Source organism: Muntiacus reevesi, chromosome 3 (assembly GCF_963930625.1).
Source record: "Muntiacus reevesi chromosome 3, mMunRee1.1, whole genome shotgun sequence".
In the NCBI taxonomy this organism is placed as follows: Eukaryota; Metazoa; Chordata; class Mammalia; order Artiodactyla; family Cervidae; genus Muntiacus; species Muntiacus reevesi.
Window position 1 is genome coordinate 191,252,522 of NC_089251.1, and position 14,830 is coordinate 191,267,351.

A 14,830-nucleotide genomic window follows, 5' to 3' on the forward strand; every position below is an offset into this window, starting at 1 on the left:
AAAACAGATGAAATACTGTAACAAATTCAATAAAGACTTTAAAAATGGTCTACATTAAACAACATTTTTGTAATAAAATAAAATTTTTAAAAATTCACATTCTGTGTGATTACAATTTGCTCAGTTATGGTGAAACACACCATGGAGGAGTGGGGATAGCACATCATTCAAAGTGGCCAGTGAGTTGCACTTGGAGATCTGCCTGAAGGACTGAGAGGAGAACCATACCTGCCTTCCTATCAAAAAATCCCACTCAAAATGCAGATTGGTTCAATCAGTATGAAATTCCTCAAAAAGTAAAGAAGTTCCTCAAAAAAACTAAAAATAGAGTTAACATATGATCCCGCAGTCCCACTCCTGGGATATATCCAGACAAAACTATAATCCAAAAAGATAGGATACATGCACCCCTATTTTCATAGCGGCATTATTTACAATAGTGAAGACATGGAAACAACATAAGTGTCCGGTGACAGATGAATGGATAAAGAAGATGTGGTACATATACATGATGGAATATTACACAACCATAAAAAGAATAATGTAATGCCATTCGCAGCAACATGGGCGGACCTAGAGATGATCATACTAAGAGAAATAAATCAGACAGAGAAGGACAAACATCATATGATGTCACTTACCTGTGGAATCTCAAACATAACACAAATGAACTTATCTACCAAATAGAAACAGGCTCACAGAGAACAGACTTGTGGTTTTCATAAACCACAATCAAAAAGAATATATATGTATAACTGAAACACTGCATACAACAGAAATTAGTAAGATATTGCTAGTATCAATTATGCAGTGTGCTAAGTCACTTCAGTCCTGTCCAACTCTTTGTGACTCCATGGACGGCAGCCTGCCAGGCTCCTCTCTCCATGGGATTCTCTAGGCAAGAACACTGGAGTGGTATGCCCTCCTCCAGGGGATCTTCCCAACTCAGGGATGGAACCTGCATGTCTCAGGTCTCCCGCAATGGCAGGCAGGGTTCTTTACCATTAGCGCCACCTGGGGCAGGAGACCATCCGCGGAGTCCCCAGACAAGCACAGAAGTCTGCACATGGAGGCACGGTCCTTCCTCGAGTACTCGGCTGAGGACACCGACAGGGCGAGGTGCCCGCCTGCCAAGAGCTCAAGTCCTGAGGCTCTAAACCCGGCCAAGAAACATGAACGGGACCTGACCGAGGCCGGAAGGATGCAGGGTTTGGGCCCACCAGCACCCGCCCCATCACCCTCCCGGACATCACCCAGGGCGCGCAGTACCTCAAGGGGAACAGAGGCTGGTCTCCAGGCGCCACCGAGCAGGAGCGCCGGACACGGAGCACCCGGGGGCCCTGCGCCTCGCCCCGGGGGTGGGCCGCGGCGCGGGTCCGGTGGAGCGTCCGCACGGCCCGCGCTGTCTCTGCAGCACGCGGCCTCCTGGCCGCCCGGGAGCCCACCTCCTGGTGGAAGTCCGCGTCGGCGCCCGCCGCCAGCAGGGCCACGTCGCAGAAGAGGCGCGGAGGCCAGCACCGCGTGGTTGTCGGGAAGGCCCCGCGGGCGAGGCTCCAGCTTCACCGCCGACCTGAGGTCCACACCTGCGGCCGGGCCGCGCGTGCGTGTCTGACCCGGGGCGACCCTGCCGGCGGAAACGCGCAAGCGCCAAGACCCGGAGGAAGGCGGCCCAGCCTCAGACAGCTGCCAGACTGGGTTTAAGCGGCCTTCCAGTTCCTCTTCCCTGGCGGGACTCGGCGCAGCGCCCTCGGCCAGCTGGCGACCGACCGCAGCCGGGCGCTCTCGCGTCTTCCTCGCCACACCTCGCCAGACTGTCCAGACCCATGTCCCGCCTGCCAGATTTCAGGGCCCACTCCTGCCCACTCCATGTGAGCACTCGACGCCTTTTCTTTCCATATCTACTTCAAGATTTCAGAGCAACACAAATGCCCTCGCAGTAGGTACTTATTTATCTGCCTGGCGGAAATGGCTTTAGCGGTGAGACGCAACCCTTTTTCATTTTTATCTGAGGGAAACTCAAATGTCCCAAATATTTTAAATTAATGCATTAAGAGGTTTAATGAGTACTTTTATTTCTTCTTCTCAATTTTAACGGGTTAGAATCAGGCTCCATCCATTGGAAAACAAAGGTGGGAAAAAGGCATTCCTTTCTCAGGCCATTGTAGATTTCCGTACAATCTACAAGACTGAAACTGCTTTCTTTAATGTATGCCTTGAGTGATGATATTCTAATTGAGAAAACTGGTAGATTCTTTATACCCAGCCTACCAGGAATATTTAAGAATGTGGCCTTTTCTGACTACACGCCTCCAATTAACACTATCTGCCACTCTCTTGCCTTGAAAATACTAACCTCTGCTGCCATTCCAACGTATGCAAAATTGTGATGATTGAAGCTGAGGTTCAGAATGTTTTGAAAAGTTTAGATAAGAAATCAGTTATAATAAACTCTCCTTTCACAATGGTTCTATGAAATCATGACCCTTTGACCAATGCAGGTGGTTTACTCTGTCTATGGGAACTTTAACAATTATGATATATGGAGCACTGCTCTCTCCTTCTTCAAGTCACGGAAACATTCCTTTCCTCCTTTCAGGCCTGCCTGTCTCCCATTCTGGAGTTAGTGGTGGAGTGGGCAATCAAAGGGCCACACTTACCCCATAACACTACAGGACTAGAAATGTATTTTAGTTTGCTATGGCGGCCAAGACAAAACACCAAAGACTACATGGCTTAAACAGTAGAAATTTATTTTGTCACAGTTTTAAAAGCTAGAAATCCAGCATCAGAGTGTCAGTAAGGCTGAATTCTTCTGAGCTCTTAGTCTCCGGCTTGTAGGTCTCCCTGTACCTTTATATGGTCTTCCTCTCTGTACACGTCTGCATCTAAATGTCCTCTTAAAGGAAACATGGTCATTTTGCATTAAGGCCCACCCTAATGACCTCATTTTAACTTTGCTGTTGTTCAGTAACTAAGTCATGTCTGACTCTTTGTGACCCCATGGACTGCAGCATGCCAGTCTCCTCTGTCCTTCACTGTGTCCTGGAATTTGTTCAGATTCATATCCATTGAGTCAGTGGTTCTATCTAACCATCGCATCCTTCTCCTTTTGCCTTCAATGTTTTCCAGCATCAGGGTCTTTTCCAATGAATTAGCTCTTTACGTCAGGTGGTCAAAGGACTGGTGCTTCAGCTTCAGTATCCGTCCTTCCAGTGAACATTCAGGGTTGATTTCTGTGAGGGTTGACTGATTTGATCTGCTTGCAGTCCAAGGGACTCTACAGAGTCTTCTCCTGCACCACAGGAGTTCTTCAAAAGCATCAGTTCTTCAGTGCTTAGCTTTCTTTATGGTCCAATTCTCACATCCGTACATGACTACTGGAAAAACCATAGCTTTAAATATATGCACCTTTGTTGGCAAAGTGATGTCTCTGCTTTTTAATATGCTGTCTACATTTGTCATAGCTTTCTTTCCAAGGAGCAAGTGCCTTTTAATTTCATGACTGTAGTCACCATTTGCAATGATTTAGATACATCCTTAAAGAACAATTGCAAGAACACAGTCACCTTCTGAGTTACTGGGGGTTAGCACTTCAGTATATGAATCTGGGGAAACACAACTTGGCCCATAACCAGATGAACCAAAGTTGGCCAATCATATATCCCACATGCCTGAATAGAGAGGCTGGCCCCATTTGAAGATGTTTTCAAGCAAGATTAAGCAGTGTCTTTTTGAAGATTGGTAAGAATGTGGAAAAAAGATCATATTCTACTTTCTCAGATCCAGAGTTCCAAGAATGATATAGATTTGGAGCTTACCTATAAGGTTACAAAGATTCTTTTTTTTTTTTTTTCTTTGCTAGGTAGAGAAACCTGTTAAGCATCAACATGAGGAAAACAGACATGAAAGAGAGATGGGGAAAAAGAGAACTGTCCCTTTCCAATATTATACATGCACATATATCCAGCATGTCTAAACTAGGGAGCTTCTGTAATATTTACTGAAGGCCATATGTTTTTCTTTTACTACTTAACTTGGATTTGACACTTTCAATTGAAGTGTCATTTTCACTTCATTTTTAATTGAAAAAGCCTAACTAACTAACCATGGAGAAATAGATACATTTGGTAACATAAGTTAGGTAGACTGATGGTTTATACTACTGTAAATATGAATCAATCATAGATTACCAAACATTGTTAACAGTCACTGTGTGTGTACGCACATGCTAAATTGCCTCAGTTGTTTCCAACTCTTTGCAACCCTATGGACTGTAGCCCTGCAGGCTCCTCTGTCCGCAGAATTCTCCAGGCAAGAATCTTCCCGACCCAGGGATCAAACCCCATCTCTTGTGTCTCCTAGCATTGGTAGGTGGGATCTTTACCACTAGCGCCACCTGGAAAGCCCTAACAATTAGTACTCCTCCACAATTACTCCTGAGTCCTGGCAGAAGTATCTCACTCAGACGCCTGGATGGGTTTCAAGTTTCTTCAATAGTTGTGGCCTGGGATTTTTTTTATTACTGAAGTGCTTATAGTCTCACATTCATGTTGATCAGTTCAAAAAGTTAGATGATCACACAAGATAATCAAATCATGCACCTTTTAACCTTTAATTTGTTTCATAAATTAGTCTATTTTATGTAGATCTCTCACCACGTGTAGGCTTTTGTGACTGATTTCCTTTTCATGTTCTTGACCTCTCAGCTTCTCGCCCGTGCCTCCCTCCTCAAGTCCAGCCATTTGTTTCATTTGTTTTTCAAACTGTACTCTTTATATCTCTGGGGTAACTACATGAAGTCAGTGAGTTCTTTATGTTCCAAAGGTACCTTCACCACCCTAGAGTGGATAATCTCACAAAGCAATAACAAACCCTGGCCTGAATTTAATCTTCTGCCTGGCTTATATTTAACATGGTTCAATTTGTCTATCTTCCCTTCAAGTCTCCATCTACTCATTTGTTAAACATGTTCTCTAAGGCTAGAGGACTCTTAATATACTGACTATCCACCAGTAATAGCTTTGGCATCTCTAAACCCATCTAGCAATTCTTTGAAGAGTTTACACTGCTCCTCCTTTCTCAAATCTGCTCAGATATTCTGTAACTGTTTGGTGTCCCTCACATAAGTATGATTGGAGTGAAAGGTAAATAAATGGATTCTAAAACCGTTCTTGCCTAGAAGCTGGGAATTGAGATGAATGATGTTAGTCATGCAGCCCAGTCCCAAATCTGCTTAAACTTCATCCAGCATCTAATCCAAATTAGAATGGGATCTTCAATCACATATCAAAAGAAGTTAAAAGTTTCAAAATTTACAATTTGAGCCTTGAGGCATTTCATTAGACTAACAGATGGTATGCAACATATTGGGCAATACAGGAGCTAAAAATGGGATTGGCAAGACTACACTCACAAGGATCATTTCTACAGTTTGTTACTAAAGAACTTTTCTTGCACATGTAGAGCACTGATAATAAACCAATGATCTAGTAAGTTAGAAAAAATGGTGAGGGGGACTGGCTATTATGGAAGTTTTGTGTTTTGTTTTAGAGGAACTGTTTGCAAGATCCAGAACCTTTAGACTTTAAAATAATAGAAAAAATTCTGGAATTTACTAGAATAGTTTAAAATTTTTTCAAATGTAAACAGCTTATAAGCTTGTTGATTGATTGAAATCAGGTGGTAGGTATGTTGCCACCTTTTACGACCCTGTGGACTCTTTGTGACCCCATGGACTGTAGCCCACCAGGCTTCTCTGTCCATGGGGTTCTCCAGACAAGAACACTGGAGAATGAGCATGGGCATGGGTAAAGGTTGCCATGTCCTCCTCCAGGGGACCTTCCTGACCCAGGGTTGGAACCCGCATCGCTTATGTCTCCAGTATTGGTGGGGAGCTCTTTACCACTAGCACCACCTAGGAAGCCAGACAGTTGAGTAAACTTACTGATTGATTGCAATCAGGTGGTAGGTGTGTTATAGTAGTATCTATGTTTTTTGAGTGTCTGAAATACTTCATGATGAACTATAGTAAGGCATTTTTAAACATGCCAACCTTGGACCCAACCAAGGTGTTTCATTTTAAAAAGCTCTGGTTCCCCTTTCCCTCCCTAATTTGGAAACAGAGAGATAGATACCAAAATCAGATAATAATTATAGCATCATCTTTATCATTTGTGAAGCAGCTTGGGTAATGTTGCTCTAGGTCTCCAGTGCCTTGCTGACCCTGACCTCCAAACTGAGGCACTCACCCAATCCCTGGCATGGTGGACACCTGCGAAGCAGAGCCCTCCCTCGTGACAGCACTGGACTGAAGTGTACCTTCTCCACAGGCAGGAAGTTGTGAAAATATAGGAACAAGTGACTAAAATGAGTAGAAGGCGCATGAGAGAGCTTCCTTGAGTACTTGAAATGTTCTATGTCTTGGTCTATACTGATTTTATAAATATTTTAAAATGAGAACATCTATCAAGCGATCAAATCTGTTAAGATTTAAGCAGTTCTCCATATATATATGTTAGTCTATTAGGACTGACCCCTCAGACTACCACAGACTGGGTGGCTTCAACAACTGAATCTATTTTTTTTCCAGTTTTGGAGGCCAGAAGTCCAAAATCAAGGTGCCAGCAATGTTCTCCTAAGGCCTCTCTTTTTAGCTTGCAGATGGCCATCTTCCTCCTTATATGATTTCCTTTTTTCTATGCATACCCATCCTGGTGTCTCTTTATCTTCTTATATAAAGACAGCAGTCATACTGGAAAAGGACTCCACCCTTAGGACTTCATTTAACTTTAATTGCCTTTTTTAAAAGCACTGTCTCCAAATACAGTCACATTGGGGATTAAAGTATGCTTGTGAGGGTGGGGGCGACATTCAAGCCATAGCACCCTATATCTGGTATACTTCAATAAGTTAAAGTTAAAAAGAAAAGCTGAAGCAAATTCCATAAAAAGGGAACACTTCAATGTAAACAAAGAGGCAGAATTCACTGTATGAATTTAAGACATCTCAAACTTTCCAGGAAAAATTTTTATAATGAAAGCAGATGTGAAGGGAGAGATGGGAGGCAGATGGGGGTGGGTAACAGGAAGGGGGTAAGAGATAAATAGATGTGGAAAGGGGAGAGAAAGGGAATGATGGAAAGGGGGAGGAAAGAGAAAGGAGAAGAAAAGAAGAGAGAGAAAGAGAGAGAGAGAATGAATAAATAATGCTCTATGAGAGTCAAATATATGGCTTGATGGTTGTACAAATGAACTCTAGAAGCTGATTGCCTGGGCTTATGTCTCAATTCAGTCACTGAAGAACTATGTGACCATGGGGAAATCACTGATTCGTTGCATGAAGTAAAGAACATACCTACCTCATGTGATAATGTACAGAATTCAAAGAAGTGATACATGTGCAGCTTGGTATATGTTTAAGCAAGTGCTGTATAAACATCTACTATTATCAGTCAAGTTTAAGACTTCCATCTGGGATCCAATGTATAAACAATAAATGAGGACCTTCCTCCCTCTATGAAGACCCAAGGATGGCGCACAGCTTGGGAAATAGACCATTCCCTTTTTCACTCCCATGCTTGCTCCTTCTGCTTGGGCCTAGGTTTAAATAATCACAGTCAGCTCTGAACATAGAACTAGACAGATTGCAACACTGAACTGTGCTGAGGTGGCTGGAATGTACACTATAGTTCTCGTGTGATTTTATTTACGTCTAATATTTCCCAGCATAAATCTAATTTCCCATCTAGGAAGTGCTGATATCCTAAGTTTCTATGATAAAGCTAAATGAGAAATCTGCAGTTCTCAAATGTAATTTTTTCGACACGGGTTTTCTTGCTAAGTTTTTTTTTTTTTTTTTTTACATTGAAACAACCAAACAAAACAACACCTCAGCAAAGGCCTTTTTATTCCCTCCAGTTCCCTGTGATACAGGTTGATAGAGCACACCAGGCCAGAGGGGAATCCTTTCTGAAAGATGAAAATGCTAGCGTTTTGTTCATTTCCTACCTTGGCACTTCCAGAGGCTACAATACCACGCTCTAACTGGGAGCTGGAAAACTGCAGGTAATGTTTACTGTGTGTATTTATTAAAAGGTGTTAACAAGTAATTGCATGGCATCACCCACTTAGACACATCTGCAATGGTATTTTTACCCTGAGTCTGAGGAATGTTTGCTTGGCATAGATTTTTAAGAGCTTTTAGAAAGAATATGATCCTATAGTAGATGCCAAATTTGTGGCTTCATCCAGTGCAGTTCAGATGGCAGACAGGATGTGGTGGAGCAGTTCTGGGGGTTGCAGTGAGTCAGCCATGGAGACAAACGTTTCCATGGTGACCTTCCCCATTCATTCAGTGTGAGGCCTCCTCACACCCTTGAGAATTAATGACATGGCATTAACCCTGATAATCATAATGAAGAGAGCTGTCTGACAGTGGGGCAACCCAACCCTGACATTAGTGAGGAAATAAGATAGAGGAATTTAGCCAGTGTGTAGAGGAATAAAATATTGAACTACAGCAAAAGGAAATCCATTTCTTTTTCTTTTATAGAATAGTTTTCCTGCCAGAATGGACCCTGCTGCTTACAGGCTTCTATAGTCTCCCCTCGGAGAATTCTTTTAGTACTACAACCAAGTGGGGGTGGAAATAAATAACCCAAAGTGATTCACTGAAGGTCAAAAGAAACAGGATGAGAGAATATAGAAGGGGCACAGACTTAAACTCACTCAGTCATCCCAGTTTGTTTGTTTGCTTGTTTAAATATTTTAAAATGTTCCTTAGGAGGTCCTTTTAGGAAAAAATCTTTCTCCTGAAAAACTTACCTTTTTCATAGCTTTGAAAACTTTTGTCCCTTTCAGGGAAAAAGCGCTTTTCACATTGGGCTAATAGCAGCACTTTATTTCTGTGTGCAGAGATGTGGGGCATTGTACAAACAAAGCATGTGAAACACTGGGAGTCTACCCTCTACCTCGGATGCCAGCCTGAGTAAAATTATAGACACAAATTTTTCAGAGTAGGATGTAGATTTTCACAGGCTCCCGGAGGACCAGGCCTTGTGATTTAGTCGGTCATTTGCATGGCTATCTCCTTTATTAAATTTTAAGATTCCATACAGCAAACACTTCATCTTACTCATCTTTGGAATCGTAAGCCTCACTCCCAATGCACACGCACACATGCAAATAGACACAAATACTTGTGCACACACAAACATTAATCTAGCATCCTTCTTTATATACCACACACCACATTACTACATATCTATTCATGAGTGGATTTGATTAGCCCATAAAACCTCCTGTGAGGCCCTTAAGCAGTTTACACATGAAGTTTTAGAAATCCATAGAGCTAAATTATGACAGTTTTTTAAACTATGTAGCACTGTTTTGCTTTTTGAAATGTTTAGACAAGCAGATTTGACACAAATACAGTAAAGCTTGAGAGGCAGTAAATGAAAAACATGTGTGAAAAAAATCAAGACCCTCTCAAGGCAGCTGGACTATTCAGATTGATTAAATGACGTCTACAGAATGCTGATGGCTGGACCTACCGTGACATTTTTTAATCCATCAAATATTTATTGAGATCCTACTTTAATAGCTGTTTGCTCTGTGCCAAGCACCATTTTAAGTCCTTTATCCTTAGTAATGTATTTAATCTTCTCTAAGAGATAAACATTATTATTAAAACACCTATCTTTCAAGCATGTAAGCTAAAATACAAGTAATTTAAGTAACTCATCAAAATCGACACAGATAATAGAGGTGGAGTCATAAATTGAGCCAAGCAGCCAGGCTCCAGATCATAAGCTCTTAACCCCTCTGTGATACTTGCCAATCCTTGGGCTGGGAAGTTGGAATAAAGCCATAATCAGGAGGTATGTCCTTTTTCTTTGTTTTCATAAAGCTTAGAGTTTTGAAAGAGAGACATGCTGAAAACAACCAATTACAGTCACAAGCAGCAAGTGCTATATGAGAGCCAAGGAAGAACTATAGGGACAGAGCAACATAAGTCATCCTAACCCACGGACTGTGAGGCTTCTCACAGTGAGGAAAAGATCCAGAGACTGAATGAGGTGTCGTTTCCATACCGACTTTGTTTCCTGATTGTCGTTGGTGATGAGGTATGAATGGTTGAGCCAGAGGGGTTGAGTCATATTCAGGAGGGGATCTTTCCAAGTAATTCCTAAGGTCAACTGATGAGAGATACACCTCTGGTAAGCGTGTCACAGGACAGAAGCATCTGACTAGACAGGGACCAGCATACCAGGCGAAACATGTCAGCCTGGTTGACTCTTGGGAGGAGTTGGGAGAGAGACTGTTGGGAGAGAAAATATTTCCACAAAGCTAGAACTGTAAATGTGGACATTCTAGAAAACAGTGCAGTAATAATACAGAGGAACTCTGCTAAGGTAGGAGGGAATGCCATAGATGTGACAGGTTCTGGGGAGCCAGGTACCTGCTAGACAAAGTCCCTCTAAAAGTCAATCTACTGAAAGAACAGCATGTATACTATCTATGGTGAAACGGACCACCAGCCCAGGTGGGATGCATGAGTCAGGTGCTCGGGTCTGGTGCACTGGGAGGACCCTGAGGAGTCGGGTGGGGAGGGAGGTGGGAGCGGGGATCGGGATGGGGAATACGTGTAACTATATGGCTGATTCATGTCAATGTATGACAAAACCCACTGAAATGTTGTGAAGTGATTGGCCTCCAACTAATAAAATAATATTTAAAAAAAAAAAAATAAATAAAAGTCAATCTAAATCTTGGCGATCATTACACATTTATATCCATCACCGTAATAGCACATACTGAGCAGTTTCTGTTTACCAGACTTTGTGCTAAGACTAAGGGGAAGCAATTATTATTACTACTGTTGTTGTCATCATCATTGTTGTTGTTATCCTGATCAAAGTTATGACACAGTAGAGCTGAGGGCCCGACCCATGATCATTGCACAACCCCCAGAAGTTATTTGTCACTTATGACTGCTGGTTGACATCTTTTTGACTCTGAAAGTTGATAGTCAAATCGAATTTATTGAAAAAAAATGCAAGTTTTTTTGCTCACTTCAAAGTTGTTATGAATTTTAAATACTGGTTGATTAGCTTCCTTCAGGCAACACTAGTTACAGCAGATTATGTAGAACAGGGCACAGTGGAGGTCAGAAGAAGCCCTAAAACTGGGGAAAAGTATGTTTTAAAACGTTAGGGAAACAAAGAGTCAAGAGGACAAACATAAGTATTAGCACTCAGAGCAAGCCAGGAGTTTTAGAGACCCCAACAAACAGCTTCTCGATAATCAGCAGAAACAGAAGGGGTAAAAGTAAAATGTGTGACCCAAGAGGCAGGCTATCTGAAATTGCCAGGCAAACCAAAGCAAGTAGAGACAAAGCCAGACTCATAGGACATGAAGCCAGGACCCCTGAGCCCAGGCTGCCTGCGCTCTTGCCCCTGCTTGTTCGGTTCCCTCTCATCCTGCTGAGAATGAATGAGCCTTGGTGGAGACCCACATATGGGGAGAGCAGAAGCAATAACCAGAAGGGAATCTGTAAATGGGGGCAGGAGCTGCTGCATCAGAGTTAGTTTAAATGGTTAATGGTATTTCAGTATTTCCTAGGTATACCTCAAGTGACTGAAGTGTTTAGACTAAAATTTCATTTTTAAGAAATAAATGACTGAAAAATCATTCTTACAACCTTCTGAGATAAGAAGGGCCTTATTTGGGAGCCACGGAATTTTAATGCTTTCCCAGTACTCCCCTTCTGCAACTTTGCAATTGCCCTGTACTTTCTTTCTGCATCCTCTTCCAACCATCATCACTCCTAGGCTCTTCAAACAGACCAAAATGTGGCATACTGGGACATCATTTGAAGAATATATTGCTCCTGACACCCATGTTTTAAGGCATGCCTTTCATGCCCTAAATTGTACCTTTACATTTAATTATAATTATGGGGTTAGTCAAAATGTTCATTCAGGTTTTTCATAAGATCTTATGGAAAATCCCAATGAAATTTTTGGTCAACTCAATACTTTATAGGATATTTGTTCATCTTTCATGCATCATAACTAGGATTGCTAAATATTGGGAAAAGTGATTTGAGCATATCCTTAATAAAATGCAAATGCTTAGGTAAATATATTTTCACTATCTAGGCACATAGTACTTAACTCTGTTATTCCTTTTTTAAAATACAGGTTCCACATAAGGTTATTGAACTCAAATAATAAACTCTTTGAAAAATCTATACCTGAATGAGTTCCAAGGAGAATCCTCAAAATCTAACCAGTTCACTAACATTGTGAACCAGGAAGTGACTTCCTTATTTCAACAACAGGAAGTATTTTTATGACCTGTAGTACCATGGGTGGTACTTTGGGATATATGAAGCAAGAAGTTCCTTCCCTGTTTGCAAGCCTCTAGCTACAAGTTATTGCCCTTGGTCTTGATGCTCTTGGCTGACTGGCTTATTAAGGATTTGATGCATTGTCTTTTGTCCTTTGGCTCCTGTCATGGTGTTCACTTTCCTGTCCTTTTCACGGTATTTGCTCGGTTCTGGAATCTCTTTTTGGTTGCCTTTTCTCCCTTGTACAAAATGTTGTCTTGTCTTCTCAGCATTTCAAAAGTTTTCCCCAGTGACTTGAATTTGAAGAAAGCTGCAGGGTCGTAGCTCAGTGGCAAGCTTAGAATGACAGTGAAATCCCTAAACAGGGACTACTCTTTCTGAATAAAGAAATCTAAAAATAAAAGCTGTCTGCAGCTGGGACTGTGTGCCAAGACAACTATCACTGAAATGCAGAAGAAATCGAAAGCATAAATAAAAAAAACAACCTTGCTAGAAAGGACTAAGGTGTTAAATTGGTGCCAAGATAGAAAACTAGAAAAGGCCAACTTCATAGTAGGCGGTTTATCATTCACACATAGTTTAATGCGGCAAAGTTTGATTCATCCAAGAAATGTCATTCCCAAGATAGAAAGGACACAGCGAAGAGACTCTAAGTCAACCTGACTTCCTCAAAACAACTGGAGAAACTTCACGTTCCCAGGGCACCACTTGCTGCTTTTCTTCCTTCTACACAATGAACCCTGTTTATTTTATTGATTTCTTTTCCACCAATGAGCTTCCTTGGGATGGCAAATTTTTAAAATCATCAGAACCAATCCCAAGTCTCCCTCTCACTAAACCCATTCATGCCTGGCATATGATTTCACAGCATCCTAGTTTGGAGCTCACTCTGACTGCTATTTCAGTGCATTTGACCTCCAGTTTTTCAACCCCTCCCTCTTAATGCTGCCTATCATCCCCATATCCTTTCACTTCCTTTTCTCCTGGAAAAGTTTAGACCACCCCCTTGGTTATCACTTGTTGGTATCCATTAGTGAAGTCTCAAATCCCTATACCCACAACTATGATAACACTTGAGGGAAAAGAAGTATATAATTATGCAGCTAGCGCTATTGAAAATGTGCGTTTGGTGCTCGCTTGGCAGCACGATACAGAGAAGATTAGCATGGCCTCTGCGCAAGGATGACACGCAAATTCGTGAAGCGTTCCATATTTTTCAGATGTACAGAACAGACTTTTGAACTCTGTGGGAGAAGGCGAGGGTGGGATGTTTCGAGAGAACAGCATCGAAACATGTATACTATCTAGGGTGAAACAGATCACCAGCCCAGGCTGGATGCATGAGACAAGTGCTCAGGGCTGGTGCACTGGGAAGACCCAGAGGGATGGGGTGAGGAGGGAGGTGGGAGGGGGGATCGGGATGGGGAACACATGTAAATCCATGGCTGATTCATGTCAATGTATGACAAAAACCACTACAATATTGGAAAGTAATTAGCCTCCAACTAATAAAAATAAATGAAAAAAAAAGAAAAGAAAATGTGCGTTTGTCTTTTCAACTGGACCATTCAATGCTGCTCAGCAACCCAATGTGTTGCTCATTCAGCTCCCTCAACCATGAGCCACAAATATGACTTCAGATCTAACCAAGCTTTGAAATCCTCTTTATGTCCCATTTTTTCTTAACAGATGATCTGTATGGGGAAAAGTGGGGCTCTCTATAGCACACAAGACTACAAATTATTTCTATCTACATGGCATATCATGTACTTTCTACCAGCATAATTGAAAAAGCACGCCTTCTAGAACTTTTTATTTGATTACCCACTTTTCTGGCTTTCCTTCAGGTTATAAAATCATGCTTATTTCTCTTAATTTAGAGGGGAAAAAAAAGTCTCAAACCTGTGTTCCTTCTCTAGCTGTTTCCTGCATTGTCCATCGTTTTATTGTTCAGGATAGCCTTCACCTACTGCCTTTACTCATTCACTCACTTTCCCATATTTCACTATTTTAATGAATATAATTCTTTTACATCATCATTAAAATAATGCATGTACCTATTTTTAAATGAAGAATAGTAGTTTCCATACCTCCTACTATCCACCTCCTGATTTGACTATTCTTGGCCAGCTCTTTTAACACTTTAGGCCACCTGAATGCTACCATTTTAATACATCTCTTCACCAATGGATGTATTTTTTTTCTTCCCTTATTTTAATAGAGTAGGTTTTTCAGTTCTGACAGAGATTTCTAAGTTCTTGTCTATCTGAAAATCTCTTCTACCTTCGTGATTGATTAATAGGTGGTTTGGGTGTTGAATTCTTTGTTGAAAAACTATTTCCCTCAGAATTTTGAAGCCACTACCCCTCTATCTCTAGCATCTATTGAGAAGTTTAGGGTTATTGGAATTATTGTTCATTATTTTATAGTCAATTTTAAACTTTAAAGAATTCTCAAACATAAGGAGAGGTGCATAAGT

The 14,830-nt window shown here is 41.5% G+C and overlaps 2 pseudogenes; both read left to right on the forward strand.

The window, feature by feature from the left end:
- Positions 1 to 5,399: 5,399 nt before the first annotated feature.
- LOC136165559 (small nucleolar RNA U3) lies at positions 5,400 to 5,508 on the forward strand (annotated as a pseudogene).
- A 7,963-nt stretch (positions 5,509 to 13,471) lies between these two features.
- LOC136165707 (U6 spliceosomal RNA) lies at positions 13,472 to 13,568 on the forward strand (annotated as a pseudogene).
- Positions 13,569 to 14,830: the final 1,262 nt, after the last annotated feature.